Here is a 23,454-nt window from a genome sequence, read left to right as displayed (position 1 = left end):
GAGGGAAATTTGAGCAGTTTCCAGTTGGGGGCTATTAAAAACAATGCTGCTGTTAACATTCTCATTCATGTTATTTTGGGCACATATGTACACTTTTATGATGTGCATATTATATACATCATGAAATGCAATTGCTGGGTTATAGGACGTGGATGCTCATTTTAAATGAAATCTTCAATTTTCAAAGTGTTTGTACCAATTTACACTTTCACCAGCAGTGTATGAGTGTTCCAGTTATTCCACATCATCACCAACACTTGGTATTGTCTGGCTTTTAATTTTTGGCCATTCTGCTAGATGTGTAATGATATCTTATTATGGTTTTAATTTGTGGTTTTTCTGATAACTAACAATGTTGAGCAAATCGTTGAGCACCTGTTCAAGTCTTCTGCCCATTTTTCTATTAGGTTATTCATTTTATGATCATTAATTTTTCGAAGTCTTTATATGCTCTAAATATGATCCTTTGTCAGAAATATCTATTGCAATTATCATCTCTTATTCTGTTTTGCTTTGTCTCTCTTGTAATAATGTCTTGAACAGAAGTGCTTATATTCTTTTTTTTAAACATCTTTATTGGAGTATAATTGCTATACATTGTTGTGTTTGTTGCTGCTGTATAACAAAGTGAATGAGCTATACGTATACATATATCCCCATATCCCCTCCCTCTTACGTCTCCCCCCCACTGTCCCTATCCCACCCCTCTAGGGTCACAAAGCACTGAGTTGATCTCACTATGCTATGTGGCTGCTTCCCGCTAGCTAACTATTTGACATTTGGTAGTGTATATATATCCATGCCACTCTCTCACTTTGTCTCAGCTTACCCTTGCCCCTCCCCGTGTCCTCAAGTCCATTCTCTATGACTGCGTCTTTATTCCTGTCCTGCCCCTAGGTTCTTCAGAACCTTTTTTTTTCTTTTTTTAGATTCCATATATATGTGTTAGCATGTGGTATTTGTTTGTGTCTTTCTGACATACTTCACCCTGTATGACAGACCCTAGGTCCATCCACCTCACTACAAATAACTCAATTCCGTTTCTTTTTATGGCTCAGTAATATTCCGTTGTATATATGTGCCACATCTTCTTTATCCATTCATCTGTCAATGGACACTTAGGTTGCTTCCATGTCTTGGCTATTGTAAATAGAGCTGCACTAAACATTGGGGTACATGACTCTTTTTGAATTATGGTTTTCTCAGGGTATATGCCCAGTGGGAGTGGCAGGTTGTATGGTAGCTCTATTTTTAGTTTCTTAAGGAGCCTTCATACTGTTCTCCATAGTGGCTGTATCAATTTACATTCCCACCAACAGTGCAAGAGGGTTCTCTTTTCTCCACACCCTCTCCAGCATTTATTGTTTGCAGATTTTTTGACGATGGCCATTCTGACTGGTGTGAGGTGATACCTCATTGTAGTTTTGATTTACATTTCTCTAATGATTAGTGATGTTGAGCAGCTTTTCATGTGCTTCTTGGTCATCTGTATGTCTTCTTTGGAGAAATGTCTATTTAGGTCTTCTGCCCATTTTTGGATTGGATTGGTTGTTTTCCCGATATTGAGGTGCATGAACTGCTTGTATAATTTGGAGATTAATCCTTTGTAGGTTGCTTCATTTACAAATATTTTCTCCCATTCTGCGGGTTGTCTTTTTGTCTGGTTGATGGTATCCTTTGCTGTGCAAAAGCTTTTAAGTTTCATTAGGTCCCATTTGTTTATTTTTGTTTTTATTTCCATTACTCTAGGAGGTGGGTCAAAAAGGATCTTGCTGTGATTTATGTCATAGAGTGTTCTGCCTATGTTTTCCTCTAAGAGTTTTACAGTGTCTGGCCTTACATTTAGGTCTTTAATCCATTTTGAGTTTATTTTTGTGCATGGTGTTAGGGAGTGTTCTAATTTCATTCTTTTACATGTAGCTGTCCAGTTTTCCCAGTACAACTTATTGAAAAGGCTATCTTTTCTCCATTGTATATTCTTGCCTCCTTTATCAAAGACAAAGTGATCATATGTGCGTGGGTTTATCTCTGGGCTTTCTATCCTGTTCCATTGATCTATATTTCTGTTTTTGTGCCAGTACCATACTGTCTTGATTACTGTAGCTTTGTAGTATAGTCTGAAGTCAGGGAGCCTGATTACTCCATCTCCATTTTTCCTTCTCAAGATTGCTTTGGCTATTCGGGGTCTTTTGTGTTTCCATACAAACTGTGAAATTTTTTGTTCTAGTTCTGTGAAAAATGCCATTGGTAGTTTGATAGGGATTGCACTGAATCTGTAGATTGCTTTGGGTAGTATAGTCATTTTCACAATGTTGATTCTTCCAATCCAAGAGCATGGTATATCTCTCCATCTGTTGGTATCATCTTTAATTTCTTTCATCAGGGTCTTATAGTTTTCTGCATACAGGTCTTTTGTCTCCTTAGGTAGGTTTATTCCTGGGTGTTTTATTCTTTTTGTTGCAATGGTAAATGGGAGTGTTTCATTAATTTCTCTTTCAGATTTTTCATCATTAGTGTATAGGAATGCAAGAGATTTCTGTGCATCAATTTTGTATCCTGCTACTTTACCAAATTCATTGATTAGCTCCAGTAGTTTTCTGGTAGCATCTTTAGGATTCGCTATGTATAGTATCATGTCATCTGCAAACAGTGACAGCTTTACTTCTTCTTTTCTGATTTGGATTCCTCTTCTTTCTTTTTCTTCTCTGATTGATTTGGCTAAAACTTCCAAAACTATGTTGAATAATAGTGGTGAGAGTGGGCAACCTTGTCTCGTTCCTGATCTTAGTGGAAATGGTTTCAGTTTTTCACCATTAAGAATGATGTTGGCTGTGGGTTTGTCATATATGGCCTTTATTATGTTGAGGTAATTTCCCTCTATGCCTACTTTCTGGAGAGTTTTTATCATAAATCGGTGTTGAATTTTGTAGAAAGCTTTTTCTGCATCTATTGAGATGATCATATGGTTTTTATCCTTCAGCTTAATAATATGGTGTATCACATTGATTGGTTTGCATATTTTGAAGAATCCTTGTATTCCTGCAATAAACCCCACTTGATCATGGTGTATGATCCTTGTAATGTGCTGTTGGATTATATGCTAGTATTTTGTTGAGGATTTTTCCATCTATGTTCATCAGAGATATTGGCCTGTAGTTTTCATTTTTTGTAACATCTTTGTCCGGTTTTCGTATCAGGGTGATGGTGGCCTCGTAGAATGAGTTTGGGACTGTTCCTCCCTCTGATATATTCTGGCAATGTTTGAGAAGGATAGGTGTTAGCTCTTCTCTAAATGTTTGATAGAAATCACCTGTGAAACCATCTGGTCCTGGGCTTTTGTTTGTTGGAAGATTTTCAATCACAGTTTCAATTTCAGTGCTTGTGATTGGTCTGTTTATATTTTCTATTTCTTCCTGGTTCAGTCTCGGAAGGTTGTGCTTTTCTAAGAATTTGTCCATTTCTTCCAGGTTGCCCATTTTATTGGCATGTAGTTGCTTGTGGGAATGTCTCATGATCCTTTGTATTTCTGCAGTGTCAGTTGTTACTTCTCCTTTTTCATTTCTAATTCTGTTGATTCGAGGCTTCTCCCTTTTTTTCTTGATGAGTCTGGCTAATGGTTTATCAATTTTGTTTATCTTGTCAAAGAACCAGCTTTTAGTTTTATTGATCTTTGCTATCGTTTTCTTTTTTCTTTTTCATTTATTTCTGATCTGATTTTATTATTTCTTTCCTTCTGCTAACTTTGGAGTTTTTTTGTTCTTCTTTGTCTAATTGCTTTAGGTGTAAGGTTAGGTTGTTTACTTGAGATTTTTCTTGTTTCTTGAGGTAGCATTGTTTTGCTATAAACTTCCCTCTTAGAACTGCTTTTGCTGCATCCCATAAGTTTTGGGCCGTCGTGTTTTCATTGTCATTTGTTTCTAGGTATTTTTTGATTTCCTCTTTGATTTCTTCAGTGATCTCTTAGTTATTTAGTAGCGTATTGTTTAGCCTCCATGTGTTTGTAATTTTTACAGTTTTTTTCCTGTAATTGATATCTAGGCTCATGGCATTGTGGTCGGAAAAGATACTTGATACAATTTCAATTTTCTTAAATTTCCCAAGGCTTGATTTGTGACCCAAGATATGATCTATCCTGGAGAATGTCCCACGAGCACTGGAGAAGAAAGTGTATTCTGTTGTTTTTGGATGGAATGTCCTATAAATATCAATTAAGTCCATCTTGTTTAATGTATCATTTAAAGCTTGTGTTTCGTTATTTATTTTCATTTTGGTTGATCTGTCCATTGGTGAAAGTGGGGTGTTCAAGTCCCCTACTATGATTGTGTTACTGTCTATTTCCCCTTTTATGGCTGATAGCATTTGCCTTATGTATTGAGGTGCTCCTATGTTGGGTGCATAAATATTTATAAGTGTTATATCTTCTTCTTGGATTGATCCCTTGATCATTATGTAGTGTCCTTCTTTGTCTCTTGTAATAGTCTTTATTTTAAAGTCTATTTCGTCTGATATGAGAATTGCTACTCCAGCATTCTTTTGATTTCCATTTGCAGGGAATATCTTTTTCCATTCCCTCACTTTCAGTCTGTATGTGTCTCTAGGTCTGAAGTGGGTCTCTTTTAGACAGCATATATACAGGTCTTGTTTTTGTATCCATTCAGCCAGTCTATGTCTTTTGGTTGGAGCATTTAATCCATTTACATTTAAGGTAATTATTGATATGTATGTTCCTATTACCATTTTCTTAATTGTTTGGGGTTTGTCATTGTAGGTCTTTTCCTTCTCTTGTGTTTCCTGCCTAGAGAAGCTCCTTTAGCATTTGTTGTAAAGCTGGTTTGGTGGTGCTGAATTCTCTTAACTTTTGCTTGTCTGTAAAGGTTTTAATTTCTCTGTTGAATCTGAATGAGATCCTTGCTGGGTAGAATAATCTTGGTTGTAGGTTTTTCCCTTTCATCACTTTAAATCTGTCTTGCCACTCCCTTCTGGCTTGCAGAGTTTCTGCTGAAAGATCACTGTTACCCTTATGGGGATTCCCTTGCATGTTATTTGTTGCTTTTCCCTTGCTGCTTTTAATACTTTTTCTTTGTATTTAATTTTTGATAGTTTGATTAATGTGTCTTGGCGTGTTTCTCCTTGGATTTATCCTGTATGGGACTCTCTGCGCTTCTTGGATTTGATTGACTATTTCCTTTCCCATATTAGGGACGTTTTCAACTATAATCTCTTCAAATATTTTCTCAGTCCCTTTCTTTTTCTCTTCTTCTTCTGGGACCCCTATAATTTGAATGTTGTTGCATTTAATGTTGTCCCAGAGGTCTCTGAGACTGTCCTTAATTCTTTTCATTCTTTTTTCTTTATTCTGCTCTGCAGTAGTTATTTCCAGTATTTTATCTTCCAGGTCACTTATCTGTTCTTCTGCCTCAGTTATTCTGCTATTGATTCCTTCTAGAGAATTTTTAATTTCATTGATTGTGTTGTTTATCATTGTTTGTTTGCTCTTTAGTTCTTCTAGGTCCTTGTTAAACGTTTCTTGTATTTTCCCCATTCTATTTCCAAGATTTTGGATCAACTTTACTATCATTACTGTGAATTCTTTTTCAGGTAGACCCCCTATTTCCTCTTCATTAGCTTCGTCTGGTGGGTTTTTACCTTGTTCCTTCATCTGCTACGTATTTTTCTGTCTTCTCATTTTGCTTAACTTACAGTGTTTGGGGTCACTTTTCGCAAGCTGTAGGTTCGTAGTTCCCGTTGTTTTTGGTGTCTGTCCCCAGTGGGTGAGGCTGGTTCAGTGGGTTGTGTAGGCTTCCTGGTGGAGGGGACTGGTGCCCATTTTCTGGAGGATGAGGCTGGATCTTCTTTCTGGTGGGCAGGACTGCATCTGATAGTGTGTTTTGGGGGGTGTCTGTGAACTTAGTATGATTTTAGGCAGCCTCTCTGCTAGTGGGTGGGGTTGTGTTCCTGTCTTGCTAGTTGTTTGGCATGGGGTGTCCAGCACTGGAGCTTGCTGGTTGTTGAGTGGAGCTGGGTCTTGGCGTTGAGACAGAGATCTCTGGGAGAACTCTCACTGATTGATATTACATGGGGCCAGGAGGTCTCTGGTGGTCCAATGTCCTGATCTCGGCTCTCCCACCTCAGAGGCTCAGGCCTGATACCCAGCCAGAGCACCAAGACCCTGTCCGCGGCACGGCAGTGAATGTGGCAGTCTCCAATATGAAGTCAGATTATGAGGGTCTACAATAGCTGTTCAGCTAGAACAGGCTGACTTGGTAGCAATTTGTCTACGAGGCTGTCTCCAGCAGCTGGTGGCTAAAAGAGTAGGTCTCTGCATGTGCTGCTAGAATCTTAAACGTTTATACAGAGGTCTTCACTGGGTTCAGTCACGGATTCGGTACAGATGGTCTCAAGAACACCTTACTCTCTCAAGGTTGTGTGCTTGAAACAGCTCCTAAGCCCAAGGGTCTACAAGCTGCAGGAAGACGAGACTGCCCAGGGTGGCCTGCAAGCCGTGATTCTCGCCACGAACCCTGCTGCTGCTGTCATGGAATCCGGCTTCCCCAACCGCTCTGCAATGAGTTTTCAGTGAAGTTTTCTCTCTGTGCTGATGAGATTCATGCTACCTGAGTTGCCCAAAGCCATAGAGCGTGTAAATGTTGGGGCTGGGGTACAAACCTAGGAAATCTGGCTCCAAGGTCAGTGTCCCCTCACCCTGTCTGAAGCAAGGTCCTGGAACAACACCCACTGTGTGCGGCAGACGGTGGGCAGGACATGGCGGCAGGCCAGAAGTGCTTATATTCTTAACCACGATGCTATACTGCTTCAATCCTCGAAAAAAATAATAATTTTTACTGTCATCATAATAATGGATATCTTAGGAAGCCTTTTCTTTAACTGACATTTCAAAGTTGTGTTTCTCCAGTGTAGCCTAATAGATCATAGTTGATTATTTATAATTGAACAGATTATCTGTAATGATCAAACTGGACTTTATGTCACCTAGAACACCTACCAACAATTACGTGCTTTGGTTTTTTGATTATAAAGATACAAACATAATCTCATCTAGGAAAACCAAGAGGCAGGGGCAATAGGTGAAAGTGGTCAAAAGGTAAAAACTTCTACTTAGAAGATAAATAAGACATGGGGATATAATGTACAGCATGGTGACTACAGTTAACAATACACTATTAAATATTTGAAAGTTGCTAAGAAAGTAGATCTTAAAAGTTCTCATTATAAGAAGAAAATTGTAACCGTGTGAGGTGATGGATATTAACTAAACTTATTGTGGTAATCATTTCATAATATACACATAAATAATTATGTTGTACACCCTGGACTAATACAGTGTTATAGGTCAATTACATCTCATTAAAACTGAAGGAAAAAATCATACTATTTCAATTATCCCTTTATGAAGAAAACGTAGAAATAAAAATTAAAAATAAAGAAATTGTAAATAACTTTTGAAATGGCTTCCATCATGATTTGAGGAGGATGGATAAACAAACTGAGTAGTTTTCTATATCAACCTGCAGATAATGGCCTCCTGAGGTAAGAATTGATCTGGCTAATTATGTTCCCATTTTGTTGAGTTGGCTCGTTTCTGATATTTTTCCCCTGGAAAAGGCTGAACTTCATTTTTTGGTTTGCTTTTAAGCAATGCTCATGTTTGTTTGGTTTTTAGTTTTTTTTACTTTTACTCCTTTGGGTGTTTTTGTTTGTTTCCTAAAGCTCCTAAAAGAAGTGGGATTTTTTTAGTTGATTAATTTGACAATATAGATGGTGACACACATACAAATTTATTTCCAAAATCATGATTTGTTAAAGGAAGTAGCATTTATTTGAGATTGAAAATAATGGCTTATTTGCAAACCGTAGCGTCTTCCCTATGTTTTCTGGTTCAGTGGATCCCATATTCTTTTCTAAAATTGCTTTATAATGTGGAACCCTTTTACTTATTAAAGCAATGCTCATTTTCTGCTTGTACTTGTCAAGTAAATGCTCCTTCTCATAGTAGATAAACTCTGAAATCTCAATGGCTTCACATAGTAGAAGTTTATACCGGTAGTTCTGTGTGTTTGAATGGGGAGGAGATATTTTCTGTTCCATAGAGTCTATCAGAGACATAAACTGATAGAAGCTCTGCTGCCTTCAACACATGGTATCTGAAATTGCCCAAATCTAGTCAACAGATGGGGCAGAGAAAGAGCAGAGGACCCAGTGGGAGATTTTATGGGCCAGGCCCAGAAGTGATGTAAATCATTTCCACCCACATTCCATTGGCCTGAACTCAGTCTCACGCCTCCACCTACAAGCAAGGGGGGATGGGAAATGAGGTCCCTATAATAATTCTGTTTCATGGACAGGGAGCCTGAACATTTAATGGCTAGCCAGCCATTCACAATTTTCATGGTTACCAAGCTGGATACCGAGTGCTGTGACTTTAAGACAGGAGGGGGCATTTTTGGAGTGGGAGCCATATAAGGGTTCCAGTCGTCCAGAGAAATTACTCTCACTCCCCTCTGTCTGAACCTTACCATGGTGTATTTTTTTCTGTCAGTTTTTAATCTCAGAGGCCCCATGAATTTCATCTCCTGCATCTACATAACCAAAGATTCCTGCCTATCATTTTCCCCAGGAACAGCCCCTGGTCGTGCCTCTCTGGTCACTCCCTTTCCAGGGCAGGTCTCCATCTCCCTTCCAACCTTCTGATGCACCCCCTTTCTGGTCTCCCAAACACCTGAAGTCCCCCAAGGCCAGTCTTGCAGTGCAGCATAATAAGTTTCACCTGGCCCATTACACTTCTCTTTTGCTAGTGTACTAGTTCACTTTCTTTCCCAGACAGCATCAGTTCAGGGGAGCAGAGGTTCTTTTTAAGCAACACATGAGTGCTTAGCACTTTAGGTATAAATTGTTCCTTATAACAGGGTCTCAGCCAGGTTTTAATAGACATTTTTGCCTTTGGTAATATTATTCAAGGGCTGATTCCTAAACTAACATTATAGAAGTGACTCTAATTTTATGTTATCTTTCATGGAAAGTTCTTACAGTTAATTGTGATGACAAGAGTCTAAAATAACAACTCTAAGCAGTGTCTAATGCTTCATTTATTAGATTGGCCCTTATCTCTGCCCTTGTGTCTGTTCTAACTAAATACATGTATATACTGCTGTCACCTTGAGGCCTTGGATTTTTCACATCTAGAGACTTAACTTCTGCTTCAGCAGGAGCTATATAAAGTGAGCTCTAAAGCAGGGGTCAGCAATCTACACCTCATGGCCAAATCCAGCCTGCTTTCTATGTTTGTAAATAAAGTTTTATTGGAACACAGCCATGCCCATTCATTTACAGATTATCTATGTCTGGAATTTTACAGAAAAAGTTGGTTGACCCTTGCTCTAAAGTAAAGAGACAACCTCCTATGGAGCTGACATCTGAGCAGGACTTTGAATAATAAGTAATATTTTACAGATAGGGGTTAGGGAAGATGCAGAGAAAATATTTTAGTTAAAAAGAATAGATTTCCAAAACATAGTGATATCTGTGAGAACAGTGGTCTGCCTTGTTTTGCTAGGGCATAAAACCCAAAATAAGGATCAGTGGGAGATGAGCAGCAGAGGCAGACCAGGAGGGGCTAGACCAAAAAGAGCCTTCTGGTTCAGGCCAAGCAAGATGGATTTCCATCCCCCACCCCATAGGTCAGTATTTCTTAAAGCATTTTCAATCAATGTTGATAGATTTTATGGAAGAAAAAAAGAGAGAAAATGTGCCCATGGTTAAAAATATTTGGAAAGTATTGGGTTAATCAACCTTCAGCAAGTTGTTGCAGGACTTCTCAGAGCCTTTAAAATGCTTCTCTCCATTGGAAATCTCTAAGAAGGGACTGTAGAATTTCCGGGTTATTTGACTATACACCCTTCTTTGGCTAATCACCTCACAGAACTAGTATTCACCAAAACACTCTGGAGAATCTTTCTTGAACAACAGGCAGCCAGTGCAAGGATTTAGGCAGAAGGGAGATGTGACCAGACTTGCATTTTAGGAGAACTGCTTTGGCAGCTGTATAAGGAATAGATTGTCAGAAAAGAAGACCAAATGCAGGGAGACAAGATAAGAATCTGGTGCAACAGTCAGGTGAGAGGTGATGGGGAATAACGTATCATTTCCCAACACTGATTTGTTTGGCACGTCTGTTATTTTAAAAAGCAGTAGTCTTATCTTGTATAAGAGGTTTCCTGGCTGGGGTGAGTCTTACTTCAGGATCTAGATCCTCCCATTGCCAGGAACCACCAATAGTCTGGCTTAGATTGCTTGCCTCAGGTCTCACCTCAGCCACTCCCTGCATCCGGACCTGACACCAGGTTCAGGATTTTAGTTCTTGCAGATCACCTGGTTTATCACTGCTTGCAGGGTCTTTGACTTGCTGCTTTGTTTTTCTACAGCATCTTAACTCTCTGGAGTCTTCCTTGCCCCACTGCCTTGCCTTGCCTTCTGGTACCCAGGCTGTCTGCCTACAGGCTGGTTCCAGCCACTCTCTTGGTTTCATTCCCCTGCTTCTGAGAACTCCAGCCACATCACCCCACACTAGAGCTCTGCCCTGACTTCCCTGGCCCGTGTGCTTCCTGAGTCCAGTCTGCTCTGCTTGTTCAACCTTCCATGCCAGGTTTTACCACGTGCAGAAAAATTCATTTCCTAACACCTGCTGCTGCTTTCTACCTGGAATCTCTTATGTTGCTGCAAATGACTGAGCTGAAAATTTGACTGTTAACAAAGACGAAATCAAACTCTACTTGATCCTTTTTTTTTCCAGGGGATTTCCAGGACTTCTTTATACTTCCTCAGGCATCCCTTGGGCTAAGTGATTTCGCTTTTCCCAAAACTTTTGCCCAGGATGAAATTTAGAGATAAACCGTCGTAAAAATGACTACCCCTACACTTCATCCTCTCCTTCTCTCTTACCACTTTTGAGGGATGCTATTCTGTATTTCTACCTTTATGAGGAGAGAAACAAAGGAGGAGTCAAGGCATCTCAGAAAACCAGGCCAGGACTGGAACTCTTGAGAAGAATCTGATTCTCCTCCACTGTGGCCCTTATGACTCCTATTTCATTTCTGTCATGTGGCTTGAAGGCACTCCCGTCACAGGGCTATTCAACCTTGTCCAGTTAACCTTGTTATTCCACGCAGAGCACATGCTGTCCCAGGAGTGGTCCTGTTGGGAGGGGCCAGAGAGGTGCTAAGCCAAGAGATTCCAGGGAGAGCAGAGGCAGCTCAGCAAGAAGGGGTGTTAAGAGCCTTGGTCAAAAGCAGGCTGGCTCGGAGGAGCCACAGAGTGGTTTGGCTGGAAGGTACTAGACAGCCTTTGTCCTGCTGAGACGACCAGATCCCTCAGCTGGGCTCTGCAGAGATCAAGCTGGGTATATTTCAGCGACATGCCTTCCTTGCTACCCCTACGGTCCCTGGCTGTGGTCTGGTCCTTTGCTCGGCCAAACTATGTGATCTCTTTTGGTGAGCTGGCAGCCACACGCTATGAGCTGGACTGAACAGTGTATGTCCCTGTTCCCTTGCCTCGTTATTTTACAACTAAACAATCAGCATATTTCTGTGAAAGCCTGTCTCCTTTCCTGAGTTCTGAACCACTATTCATTCAGGAACACATTTTAAACTTTTTCATCCTAATCAATGTCAGATATATGTACAGGAGAAGAAAAAGGATGGCTCTGTAAAGGAACAGTTACCTCAAAGTGATAAAAGATGTGAATGGGCTCTCAAAGTACTTGCTCCAAAGTATTCCACTTCTGAGAGAGTTATTTGACTGCTAAGACCCCAGCTACGTCTAGAAACACTTGAAGCCTCCTGTTTCCATCTGGCCTGGAGGATGCTGAGCTTACAGAATTCTGAGCCAACTCAGAGACTTTTCTTTAGAATTGAGATTTGAGGACAGCATTTTTTTCCCCTACAGACTTATGTTTCAGAAAAGCAACAACAGTCAGTGTCAGGTAATTCTTTTCAGAGAGTGTGATCTTCTGTTTACTTTATGTCTTTAAAACTTCAGGTAAGGAGAGTAAGCTAATCTCTAAAAGGAAATCACAGTTGATAGAAACCATGTTGAAGGGAAGGACTACTCTGTGCCCCTGAGTTCTTCTGACAGATTTTACTTACCAGTCTTGTGTGTATGTGTGTATATTTGAAATGAGTATATGTATAACTCACTAAATGTATGCTGCCATCTAAAGTTCTTCCTAACCTAGAAACAATATCTTCCTCATTTCAGTCTTTCAGCTAAAAGTTCATTATATTGTAGAAGCATTGAATCAGATCAAACTCATATCGTTTTTGAGTTTCAAAAGTTTCGGGATGGATTTTTAAGTAGAAAGTCCTTGTTTCAAGAAGGGTAGAAATAAGAAGTTCAAAGGTCAAGCTTTTAAAAACACTCTGACAACTAAATAAATTTTACTTCTCTAGACTTTCTTTCAAGATGGGAGATGCAAGTACATGTAAGCTGCAATTTGGCAGATCCCAAGATATTTTCATGTATCTGCCCAAACTAATAATAATGATTTAAAAGAAAAGAAGAAAGAGAGAGAGATAGAAGAAAATAATTTGTGGGGAAAGTGGGTTAGACACAGAAAAGAAACGTCTGATAATATGCAGAGTTCTTCATACCTCAATTATCTTCCCTGAAAACGGAAAATCAGAGAGAAAAGGAGCAAGGGCATTCAGAGGATGATCAACAGTCTCCCTGAAAGTGATGATGCCAAATATTTTTCATTTTTCTTTCTATGTTCTTTCCCAGTATTTCCAGGGCTTTTAGTTGGATGAAGAAAGGTTCTGATACTATTATCTCTTAACATTTCCTAGAAACGTACAAAAGTTGGAATCCTGTAGACTCCCATGTTCACATAAATAATTCTTAATTAACTGGTCATCCAGGAAAGACTGCCACTTATCACTCCCTTCCTCCCATATTATGCCTGTATTCCAAGCCACTGACTCCATCCTTGTTTTCTATTCCCCACCCATCCATCCCAGTGAATGCCTTCCAGTCTTTTTAGTATTCATTTATAACCTCTAAACTCTTCTTATCTGCCTTGAAAAATGTCCTTCGCAGTAAAGTGGGAACTAAGTATTTTTTCTACCCAGATTTCCTTATTTCGAGATTCAAGATATTTACGATCACTTGCTATTATTGTTTGACATTTTATTGCAAATTTTCCTTCCAATGAACACTGGATAATTACAACACCGTTTATCACTTGAAAACATGATATGCCCCTGTTATCTCCTTGATTTAACTTGATGTGATCAGTAGATGCATGCACACTTCATGGCATGCTTTGATGTAGTGAACTAGAAAAGCAATAAATAATGGAATTAGAGAAAATACTGGGTCTATTTGTCTTTTCAGTCTTCCTCTGGATACTCAAAAACCTCTGTGGAATAAGAAAATTGATACTCTTGTACATTGCCCACTGAAACCTAGCAACATCTTTGAATGGAACTCGATAATCCAAGTACAAAACTTGTCTTAGAGTATTTCATTCGTATTATTACTTTTAGATAATAACAGGTTGGACAGAATAATAGTCACCATGCCATTTTTTCCTAAGTCAAAGACTTAAACATATATATTTTTTTCTTTTCTCCCTGTGTATCCTCGTCAAAAAAACCCAAAAAACAAAAAAGGCAAAAAGTTCAGATTAGCAACCCCTTATAAATTCTGGAAAAATGTGTCACCTCACATGGGAGATGAATAATTAAAATTACTAAGCTACACAGAGCCACATTACACATTGCAAATATTATTGGAAAATCATCCACCCAGATAATACATGGATAGACGTGTGTGTGTGTGTGTGTGTGTGTGCATGAGTGTGTGCTTAGATAGCACCACAAAAAAAATTCTTAAAAAAGAGGAATAATCATAACAATATACTGGAACTCCCTGAATTCTCAAATGGATCAAAAAAATTAAAAATGTAGACACAGTGCACAACCACTAAATCTGTTATCTGCAAAATTCACTTGAAGGATGTTTTAAAGACTGGCCATTCTATAAAGGAAAAATGTGGGCAATACCCATTCTAATAGTCCGTGGTGCTATAGCTTTATCCATGGTTAGAGAATTTTTACAAACATTAACTAACTAATCTTTACAGCAATTCTGTAAGTGGCAAACATTATTAATGGTTTCATTTTACCAATGGGGAATCTGAGTCAAGGAGAGATTAAATGACATGCTGAAGACTGTCATAAGACAAAATGTTAGAAAGAGGATTAGGACACAGAAGATTCTGATTTTCAGTTCTCATCATAAATCACAGAAGCAAGATAAAATACATGATAACAGATTTTTTTGACAAATAGCATCTCATGAACCTGAAGCTTCTAATGTGAGCAATTTTGATATTGCCAATAGTAAATGCCTATATTAAATAAATCACATAATTTATGTCATCTGTTGAAAGTAAATCCTTCAGTAAAAAAATGTAACTCAAAAATCAGAAATTAATATATGCCTAACACAATCAACTCTAAACATGCTGGGTGTGGAGTTAGACCTGAATAGGCACAGCCTATTCAGTATCCATAGTGTCCTATGTCATAAACTCATGATATCCACAATTTTCAAGGATAAGATCCTGTCAGGCCATGTCCAGATAGTAATATCACTAGTGACCTCAAACTCCCAACTTAGTCTGCTCCCATAGGCCTTCCTTCATTTATTACTACTCCTAGGCTGAATCAGCTAAACTAAGCTGAGCAAAGAAGGAAATGAAGCAAAATGGGGAAAAAAATAAACAGAGAGAGAGAAAGTTTTGAGATGACTGTGGCTGGGTAACATTTTGAAATATTATTCCATGCATCTGTATTGGTCTGGATTTGCTAGAGAAACCGAACTAAACCATATATATATATATGAAGCTCCAGTTCAAGTCCAAGTGCAAAGTCAGGAGAAGACCAATGTGTCAGCTCAAAGGTAGTCAGGCAGAGAGGGTGAATTCTCCCTTCCTATACCTTTTTGTACTAATCAGGTCTCCAATGGATTGGATGAGGCCCACCATCATTTGGGAGAGCTACCTGCTTTACTCAGTCTACTGATGCAAATGTTAATTTCACCCAGAAACACCCTCACAAACGCACCCAGAATAATGTTTAACCAAATATCAGGGCACCCCATGATGCACTTACGTTGACACATAAAATTAACAATCACAGAATCTCTCTCCAAATTTTCCTCTTTCCCTGTCCTTCATCCCACTCAGACAGCATCAGGCACCAAAGGAATAAAGAGCTAATATTCAGCTTTTAAGGTTTATGAATATATTTTTCAAATGTAACTAATAATACATAATGTTCACTATGTGAGGCATTGTTCTAATCACTTTATAAATATTAACTCCTTAATCTCCGTAACAACTCCATGAGGTAGGCACTATTATCATCATCCCTATCTTTACAGATGAGGAAGTAGAGGCACAGAGAGTTCCAGGGCCCTAATACTAGTGTGTGGCAGAGCCCGGATTTAATCCCAGCAAGTCCGGCTCCACAGTCCATCCTCCTAACCTCTACACTGTGATGCCTTGAAACTCACAGCAGTCAATAGTTTGAAAGACACTTTTTAGAGAACTGAAAATCACAATCCTGAAAGACTCTGAGCATAAAGTTAATGCTTTAAGCAATAGATTTAGAAAAATGATGATCTAAATATGAGGTTTGTCACACACACCCCAAAATTTTGAATTGCCCAAGTAGGGTGGGGGTCTGAGCAAAGAAGACTTGTGCCTTGTTTCCTGAGTGGAACCTGAGGAGGCAGTAAGCCTCTCATTGCTTCCCTCCCACCTGTTAGCCCAACACAAGAGCAGAGAAAGTAAAGGTGGGGCCTGGTGAGCATGTCAGAGAGGCGTAGGTGTGATACAGCCCCACCAAGCTTCCCAGAGCAGCACAGGAGGGCATCCAAACATTTCCTGGGCTTCTCTGTCCTCTCATCCAAAAAGAGGTGCAAAACACGGGCTTGGGGGCCTCAAGCAGCCGAGCAGTCATGCCAAGAGTCTAGACTAACATGTGAGTCCAGAGGAGATCAAGGCCATCTTGAGGATGTCAGCAGGGATGGACACCTGTGCCTGGAGACCAGTAAGTGCCACCATGAGTAAAGCATCATTTCTGAGGACCAATGGTCCTCTCCTATCTCATGGACATCATGGTATGACTTAAAGCCACCAAACTTAGAGGCAACCCAAAGAGAAAAGGGTGGGAAAAAAAATGCTGAACTGGTTGAATAAGTGATTAAAGTTAATCTGAGTTGAGTAACATTGAAACTAAATTCAGTTAGAGAAAATAAGGTTGTTGGGTTGTTTTTTTTTTTGCACAGCTGATTTTGCAGCCCAAGACTTGTACCTCCTCAGCTATAAAGAAATAAAACTTGTTTACCTTTACAACCAGCACTCTCTCTCTGAAGGCCAAAGGAAAATCTCCAAAATTGTTTTAAGAAATAACATTATTAAACTAAGTATATGACTTCCCCAAGGGATTACTTTATAGAGCAATGCTCCTTTCTATAAGGACTCATTTGGCCCTGTTTCTTTTAAAACATTAGTTTCATCAGCTCAAACCAGTCTTCATACTATGAACCTGGTCCTTAAAATGACTGAAAACAGTTTAGTGATGGTTGTTGTCCACTAATTCAAATAAAGTTGCCAGATATAAGGCTAAGATGGAAAAGATTTAAGATTTTGTGAAATTGGGATCTAATTCAGCTTTGAGTTTGGCTATCACTCAAGCCAAAGCTTTGAAGCTTTTGGACATAGTGAAACAACATTGTAACAAGGATCAAAGGATAACAAATTCAATGCAATTAAGGGTTGGTTCATGCATTTTGAAGGTAGTAATGCCTTACATAACATCACGGTGCAAGATGAGTGCTGTTCTGGAAAGCAGAAAGAGCTTCTGTTCGGAAGGCAGTAAAAGAACTTTGTGCCCTAGTACCCATGCTAGCCACCGCGTCATTTGTGATAGAAACAGGACAGAAATAAAACTGATATTGCTGAATTGATTTCTATAACATTCATCAGATGATCCTGGTCTCTCGAAAAGATTCTCAAAGTTGCCTGTGATCATTTTCATGATGAGAGATTTTTTTCAAACCCTATCTATGATTAGGTGTTTTCTTCAGTGTACCACAATGATGAAGCTTTACCTGAGGTTGTTTCTATAAAAAGCTGGGCTTCAGGTTCTCAACCAATGTAACACACTGCTGTGCTGCTGTTATAATAGGAAACAAATCAGATTTGTTTGGTTTAATCATTTTTCCTTAAAGGAACTTCTAGCAGAAATGCAACCCATTATAAGCGTAAGGAATAGCTCTAGAGTTGGCATACTAAAACACAACTAAAGGACTGGGCTTTTAGAAATACATATTTTCAGGTAAACAGGCATGGAAATTTAGTTACTAAAACAGAGGCTGTAAGCCAAATATTATAATTGTTGATGTTTAAAATTCTGCAAATTTAATGGATTTGCCTTTGAATAATTTAGGATACTCAAGATGATTTTCAACAGACTTATTAAAGAAAATTTCAGGACTCCATCTTTAATTCCTTCCCTATTATACCTTTCCTTAGCAATCTATATGAGTTACAGAAGGTCTGTCAGTCTTCAGTTTGGTTTTAGTAGCATTTGCTGCTTTAAATCAGACCTTTCACATCATTTATATAAGGTTTTTTTAATTCAATATTCAAAATGATAGAACATATACACTGAATAACAGATAGGGACATAATTCATCCTAGTATGAAGCATGCCTTATAACACTTAAGTGGTTTACTAAACTTGTCTGATCTTAATATTGGATAAATTCTACCCTTGACATCAAGACATGTGTATGATACATTTATCATGTTTAGGATTCTTCTAAGTTACATAAACTATTGCATCTGGGAATTGCTAAGGGTTCTATCCTGAAGTTAAAATATACCAAGTACCCAAATATTTCTCTTAAATATGAGTTAGACCTAGACTACCACATAGAATTATTTTAGTGGTTTCAATTCCATCCCTGGTGGACAGTAGTACATAGTAAGAAAAACCACCTCACATAATTTGGCACTGTTCAGAACCAGCAGCCTCTGATCAGGAGGAGTTAGTAATGAGCCCAGGGGGACGGAATGACCTCTTATTAGAAGGAGCACTGTCTCTCTCCAGCAAGGCTGAGGTTGGAAACTCTGGGAGGATCAAGCTGCAGCTGTTGGCTCCCTTTTTGACTTGGGGAAGGTAGAGGTCTTTTTGGGACCGAGCTGCCCACTTACTTCACAAGTGGGGAGCTGGTTATTAGAGAATGAAATGAAAGAGCCTTTTGTCAGTATAATGTAATGAAGATCATCATTTGGGGGAAAGTAAATGCCAACTTTCATTTCTATTTAGATAAAGTAGGGACTAGAACTGGAGAAGAGGGAAATAAAATGCAGTAGCCAAGGAATGAGCTTGAACTCAGTTTAGTTGGAACATTGATAAACACATAACTAGCTTATCATTTATATTCCACGTACTCCCACAGAGGTTTTGAACTTACTTAGAATAAACACACACATGCTTCATTTTAATAAAACAAAGAGCTAGGTAATTGCTATAGAGGAGTGAAAGCTTTTTGCCTAAGATTATTAATCAGGAACAGATTTTCTATTGGGAAAAAGGATATTAAAGCAAAAAGATCACAGGACCAGTCAGCTTTGGGATCAGTCACACTTGGGTTTGAACCCCAGACTTTGCACAAGAAGCCCTCTGTATCTCGGAGTCCTTGTTTGTAACATGGGGTCAAGAACCACCTCTGAGAGTCGCTGTGAGATGAGATGAGTGAACGCACAGGAGCCCACACGATGCCCAACACACAGAAAATAAATGAAGTATTAGGTCTGTTTTCTACACGAGGGCTAGAATTCAGGGCTTCAGTGAATTCGGACAGAAAGACTATTGCATCTCTATTTTCACTAACCTCTAACTGCAAAGTAGCATTTCTTAAATAATGCATGTGAACGATATCAGCATATCCAGTACCTGTGATGATGACACTAATAGAAATCACAGATATTTTCATAACACAGTACAGCTATTACAGAAAATCCAAAAATCTTGTTTGTACTCATCACTATTTTGAAATGATGGTAGTTACTAGACCTGCCGCAAGACTGTGTTATTTAATGCATTAATGAAGAAGCATATGAATTACTACCTCACAAAGTTGTTTAAAATATTTTGACAGTTATATTTCAGTAATTGATTTCATTTCTAATACCACGTTTCATTTTATTTTATTCTTTAAAAACATGCTTCAGATGAGAATTTAAAGCCTTGTTCTAAGAAGAGGTCCAGTTGGCTTCACCCAACTGCCAAATGGGTTTGTCCTACCCTCTGCTAGTGGTATTATAGTCAGCTAACAGAAAATGGACACAGGTTCAGTTGATTGGGGTTGTGAATTGATGTGACCATTTTAAAGATGGATCTAATTTTGGGCTGTTTTCTGCAAAAATGGTAAGTTTGGACTTGAAGTTGATTTTAGCTGATACTTAGCTGTTGCCCATTTGATGAGATGTTTCCTTGAAATGCAGACTGAAAGTCAACCCTTGTATTTCATCTTTTCTTGATCTCATAAGCAAAGTGAAAAACAAGAAGATGTATCCACGTCCCTGGGGATTCTTTTCATATGCACATGTCCCAAGGATATTGGAGAGTCATTGGGATTTTAGGATACCGAGTTTTGGCTTTATTTGTGACAAAGGCACTGTAAAATAAGGTAAGAATCAGTGGCTTGTAAATCTTCTCTCCCAGCTGTTAAAAATAAAAATGGATTCAACCATCAGCTGGTTAATATTTCCTTACATTTTCACTAGTTCTTTTTTTTTTTTTTATAAATTTATTTATTTATTTTTGGCTGCACTGGGTCTTCGTTGCTGCGTGCAGGCTTTCTCTAGTTGCTGTGAGTGGGGCTACTCTTCATTGCGTTGCACAGGCCTCTCATTGCGGTGGCTTCTCCTGTTGTGGAGCATGGGCTACAGGCGTGCGGGCTTCAGTAGTTGTGGCATGTAGACTCAGTAGTTGTGGCTCACGGGCTGTGTTGCCCCGTGGCATGTGGGATCTTCCTGGACCAGGGCTCGAACCCGTGTCCCCTGCATTGGCAACAGCTGTGCCACACAGGGGATGGCTGGCAACATCCCCAACCACTGTGCCACCAGGGGAGCCCTTCACTAGTTCTTAAACATGCCAAAATATGCCTATGTGAAACAGCTGGAAAATTATACTGCAACTAAAATTATATTTCTTGGCTTCCTATGGAATGTTTTTGCTCTGAGAGCTCAGAAATAGTCTAACCAGTGATATTTTTAAAAAGTCTGTGCCAATAATCCAACCAGAAATGTCACCGGTTTTTATTATAGGACAAAACATGTTTTATAATGCTACTTTTCTTTAGTATATACTTATGTCATATTTCTTATTCTAATATGTGGGTAAATTACATTAAAAAATGAAATGAAAAATACAAGCATTATAATTTATGACGACGTACGTAAATCTGAATCTATTTTTTTCTTAGCTTAGTACTTTTAAAGACAGATTTCTCTCCCTTTATCACATGTAGACTTACAAATGAATCAGCATATTTGTTAATATTCTTCTTATAATAGCATTTATTTTGAAGGAGGAGGATAGAATTTGACTAATGTTGAGTACAAACTGGTTTTAAATGGTGCCAGTTTACCAACAATATTTTTTAAAGTGTTGCTAAGATAAAGGTGCCACTGACTCTGCACATCTGTACTTACTTTGCAAAGTATTTCTGAGTATTTTTTAATCCAAACAGACTTCTCTCATCTCCTTTTTTAATTGTTCCCTTCAGTACTTGCTCTGAATTGTAGGAAAGTAGATTCCCACAAAAATGCACTTCCTACCTTAGCTTTTAACGTAACCTTTATTTTTGCTACAACTTGGTCTACTTTATACACTGAGGTAGAGAAAGACCTCATTGAATACTTTATGTTAACAGAAGGCACTTTATGTTCGAGGTAACATTCTGATAGTCCAGATGGAGTCCTCTCTTCCTGGAACTGCCAAATAGAGGTTGGGCAAAATTTTCCTTTCTATCTAACTCACCTATTCTGTCTATTAGAGACTACAGTTCTAGAGGTTCAACTTCTACAATAATTTGATCCCTTGCTTGCTGATCGAAATCATTATCATGTGGAGTTGAATATCTCCCATGCTCTGTGTTCATTCATTCACTGAACATCCAATAAGTATTTACTGCACCTGGATGAACAAGTCAACTGACTGCAGTTCCACCCTTTGCAGAGATATGCCCTCTTCTCCATCTTTCAAGAACAGCACTGAATGTGGCTGTCATGCAGCTACCAACTCATTTTTGGCTTATTCCCACCTACTGAGCCAGCTCATCTGTGAACCAAATTCAGGTTTTCTTCCTCCTCTTTCAGGTGTATGGGATGCACCCTTACCACCTCCCCATACAGCCACAGGTATGAGTAAGAGAAAGGTGCTGGTGTGACTTGGTGGATGACAAGGGGATCCAAGCTCCCTGCCCACGCAGCTTAGGCCGGCTGTGCCATTTCCAACATATAATAGACTGTTGCTGTTGGTGGGTCAATCTGAATTTGTGACTTGGCGGTCCCGGCAGAACATAGCCAATAGTGGGCAGCTCTAGGTGCAGAGTCAGTTGTGTCCCATTGTCAAGTGTTTTGTCTCTACCAGGGCACAGCAACGTGCCACGGACAGTTAATCAAAAGGCATATAATTCTCTGTTGCAGAAGGCATTCCATTGTTCCAAAATCCCAGGGGTCTGTGTTGCAATTCTCAAACTGGGGCTTGTCACCACTGAACATTTAGTGATGCTGGTCCCCCTTTTACCAGCTCATTTCTCATGGCCTTGGTAAGTGGTGTGTCCTCTGGGCCCTCTCGTTGAGCATAATCTTCCAGTAAGTCTTTTGACCTGACATAATATATCCGTTCTAGCGTGACAACTTCCCCCAGACTCTGTTTCTTCCTGTATCTTGTACTGGGAAGACAGGCATTTCTGTTTTACTTAGTACTGACCATCTTTTTCACTATAATTCTAAGTGTGCAGCAGTGAATCTGTCCTATGCCCTGAGGTCCTTGCCAGCAGGTTAAATCCAGTGTCCTAAAGTCGATAAATTCTTGCTTATTCAGTCATATATTCTGGCTCCCTTGGTCCAACACCTTCAAAATACAATCCCAGGGATGCTTCCCTAGCCACTGCTGGTATATGCTAGCTGGTTCTCACCACTTTTTCAGCATATCATCTCCTTCCCCCTTTATAAGGACTAGCATATTCCCAGCAGGTTATGCTGGAACTTAACTCTAGCTTTTGACTTGACAATAAAAGAAGGATGTGGGAGCAACTCTTAGGGAACAAACACCTGTTACCTTTCAGAAATGAGGTCTTCTCGTGTCTTCTAACACTGGAGAAGTGCTAGCTCTTACTAGGGAAGAGTGGACACCTCCTCTGCAATTTATGAGGGTACCAAGAGGTCTGCAGAGCCAGCATCCTCAGGGGCACTCATCCAGATGTCCACATCTGATGTTTAGGGGCCCTATTTTCCTGATCAGGGCCCTGATTTTAGCATAACAGACCTGCCTTGGCCAGGCAATCAAACATCAAACAACTCTGGAGCTCTGGGCCTGTATCATATCCCACATCTGCCACTCAGTTAAGTCAGCTCTGCCACTGAAGGAGATAAGGGCCTCTCTGAAAGCTACTCAAGAGGCCTTCTGGCTCTTGCACATGACCTTTAACTTGGATAACAGCTCTCATTCACTCATTATCCCTCTGCAGGGTGTCAAAACAATTTAGCCGTATGGCCTCAACTCCATTGCCCTTGGAGACATTGCCCCTCCTTCTTCCCACTTTGTGTCAAATGCCAGAAGCATCATACCATTACTGGTGCTCCCCTTCACCAGGACATTTTCTCAGCTCACCACCAGTGAAATATGGAACAGCTGGGCCACCACTTTGCCTTAGGGATTATCTGTATCCCACATGCCACTCTGGATGGCATTTTTTGGCCTGTCAGATTGTAAGTAAGCAGTCACCAATCCCCATCCTGCTACCTGTTTTCTCAGATGACTCAGGACACTACTTGTTAGTTCAGATCTTCTGAAAAGCAGAGCCAAAGGATTAGCTGTGTAAGAGGTGCCTGTGTAAGATTAAGGCGAGGAAGCTAGAGAGGGCAGGGAGAGCTGCAGACCTCAGCTAAGATCTAAGAAAGTTTCAGTCAGGCTGATGACACTCCTCTAGCTTTTTCCCCCAGCTTAATGTGGACATAACTGACATATAACATCATGTAAGTTTAAGGTGTACAATGTGATGATTTGGTATATGTATATATTGGGAAGTATTTCCCACAATACGGTTAGTTAACACATCCTTCACCCCGCA

Source organism: Eschrichtius robustus, chromosome 10 (genome assembly GCF_028021215.1).
Source record: "Eschrichtius robustus isolate mEscRob2 chromosome 10, mEscRob2.pri, whole genome shotgun sequence".
In the NCBI taxonomy this organism is placed as follows: Eukaryota; Metazoa; Chordata; class Mammalia; order Artiodactyla; family Eschrichtiidae; genus Eschrichtius; species Eschrichtius robustus.
This window is presented reverse-complemented; position numbering follows the sequence as displayed.